At 38.8% G+C, this 2,627-nt stretch overlaps 1 long non-coding RNA gene across 1 annotated transcript; it reads right to left on the bottom strand.

Annotated features, from left to right (window-relative positions):
• Nucleotides 1–314: 314 nt before the first annotated feature.
• LOC118500273 lies at nucleotides 315–2,244 on the bottom strand. The gene is made up of 2 exons (XR_004902829.1): nucleotides 1,692–2,244; nucleotides 315–984 (listed from the first exon to the last, which is right to left on the bottom strand). It is a non-coding gene; the product is annotated as an uncharacterized LOC118500273 (long non-coding RNA).
• Between the last annotated feature and the right edge of the window lie 383 nt (nucleotides 2,245–2,627).

Here is a 2,627-nt window from a genome sequence, read left to right as displayed (position 1 = left end):
AGTCAAATAATCAGGGTGTGAATTTATGGATAAGAATCTACATTTGTTAAGCGGAGCCTCATTTTTTCTGATTTTTGTCTCTCCACCAAGTCTCTAGTCCTGAGCAGAGCAGACACTCGGTAAATGTTTGTGGAACTGAATTGTCTGTGTCGTAAAAGTAATTACAGTGCTGAATGACAGAAACGTGCCAAGGATATGACTGAGGAATGTCAGAGATGCCTTCATTTGGAAATCACACAAGACACACTGGATTTCTTTTTTGAAATAAGAGTCACATCATCACAGTAAAAATAGACTTACTACTTACTCAACAGTATTTGGAAAGTGTTTTATATGAAGCTCTAAAAATGTTGTACACATAGTTTACATTTAATACTCACAAGAATCCTGAAAGATAAATAGTAACATTTCCATTCTCAGTTGAAGGTGGTGAAGTTCAGGTTCACTTTCTTGCCCACAGGTATAGTCCTAGAGTCCTGAAGCCAGGATTAAGCAAAGCCCTGACTGGCTCCCAAGCTGAGAACCTTCCTCCAGTCCCGTGCCAATTCATTGTTTCTTACAGCCTCTCGTGGCATTTATCTTATCAGGAATTCAAGCTGTTTCCCAAAGGGCAGCTTTTCCAAAGCTCTCCACATAACTACTAATGAATGAATTCAAAACACTAGGCTATGTTGTTCTGAAGTCCTGTCATGGAGAACTTCACCTGTTTAGTGGAACTGAATGCTCAGAAATGGTTCTGCAGCCACCAACTGAGAGGCAAGGTGGGAGAAGGGCAGCCCCAGAAATGAGAACGTGTGCACTCTGCTCAGAGAGTGCCGTTCTTTTCATCCCGTGTGCGTGTGCATCCTTGGCCTTCTTCACTCTCCAGGTGCTAGTTGGGGATAAGAATTCCTTGCTTCAGTCTATACATATTTTTCTCTAAGGAAACTGCATTTTATTTTCAATACCAACTCCATATCAGTTCCATTTAATGCCTCCATGATTCTGTAAGAAAACAACAAAGAAAGTGAGTTATTTATTTGTAAACATGTATGTATTTTGCTCTAAAAGTAATCACCACATTTACATATTCATTAGAATTACCACTCTACATGAAATGGGGACATTAGCTAATGGCGTAATTTTAACTTTGTGGATGACCAGTTTTGCATAAACAAAATGAGATTATTAACATCAAGTCTGTACACCAAATCTAAGGAAGGAAAATAAAACCCAGGCATATTTCCTAAAAAAGATACTTGAGGAAAACAAACTAATGAGCATGGTCAAAAAGTAAATATTCCAAAAATGTAAATCATAGCAAATATTCTCGTTTGAATCCTTAGAAAAATAAGAGCAAGTTCTTAGGAAGATTAAAAAAAAGAAATGGGCAAATCTCTAGAAAATTTAATTAATAAAAGAATAGCACAAATAAAAATAACATTGCTAAAGGGCTACATTATACAGAGAGGATTATAAATCACAAGGGACTACTACGCACAAAAGTTTAAAAATTGGATTCAATTTAAATTTCTAGGAAAATAGATGTAACGAATAATTTAGGATGTAGGAAAAATTCTGAAGATATGGAAAGAATATAAGACTATATTGCAGAGCAATTTTGAGTTTAAAAAGTAAGAGGAAGGAACAGAGATTTCCCATCTGCCCACAGCCCCCTTACACGTAGCCTCGCTCATGGTCAGCACGCTCACCGTTTTACCAAGCGTGGCCCTACACAGCATGACCACCCACTGTCTCCAGTTGACCGTAGGGTTCGGTCTCAGTATTTTAAATTCTGTGGGTTTGGACAAAAGTATAATCCATCATTGTAATATCACACAGAGTATTTTCACTGCCTGAAAAAAATCCTCTTGCTCTGCCTATTCATCTCTCTACCTTACCACCCCTGGAGACCATTGATCTTTTCTTCTCCATAGTTTGCCTTTTCCAGAATGTCATGTAATTTATATCATGTAGTATACAGGCTTTTCATATGGCTTCTTTCAGTTAATAACATGCATTCAAGGTTTCTCCCTGTGTTTTCCTGGCTTGATAGCTCATTTCTTTTTAGCAACTGAATAATATTCTGTAGTCTTGATGAACCACAGTTGATTTATCTGTTCACCTGCTGAAGGACATGTTGGTTGTTTCCAAGTTTTGGCATTTCGGAATAAAGCAGCTCTGAACATCCATGTGCCGGTTTTTGTGTTGAAGGAAGTGTTCACCTCATGCCGGTACATACCGGGGAGCACGACTGCAGGGACACATGGCAGGAGTGCAGGCATGTTTCATTTTAGTTCCGTTCACTTCATGGCTTTCACAGATATTGCACTTTAACAAGTTGAAGGCAAGACCCTCCATCAGCAAAAAGATTATGACTTGCTTAGTTGAGATACTCACTTTATTGCAGAGGTCTAGAACCCGACCCAGAAATCTCAGAGGTATGCCTGCATGTTTAATCTTGTAAAAACAAAACAAACAAACTAAAACTCCCTTACAAACTGTCTTCCAAAGTGGCTGTACCCCTTTGCATTGCCAGCAGGAATGTATGAAAGTTTCTGTTGTTTCACGTCCTGGCCAGCATTTGGCAGTGTCGGCATTCCAGAATTCTGGCCATTCTAATAGGAGTAGAGTGGTATCTTGCTGTT

This window comes from Phyllostomus discolor, chromosome 4 (genome assembly GCF_004126475.2).
Source record: "Phyllostomus discolor isolate MPI-MPIP mPhyDis1 chromosome 4, mPhyDis1.pri.v3, whole genome shotgun sequence".
Lineage (NCBI taxonomy): Eukaryota > Metazoa > Chordata > Mammalia > Chiroptera > Phyllostomidae > Phyllostomus > Phyllostomus discolor.
This window is presented reverse-complemented; position numbering and strand designations above follow the sequence as displayed.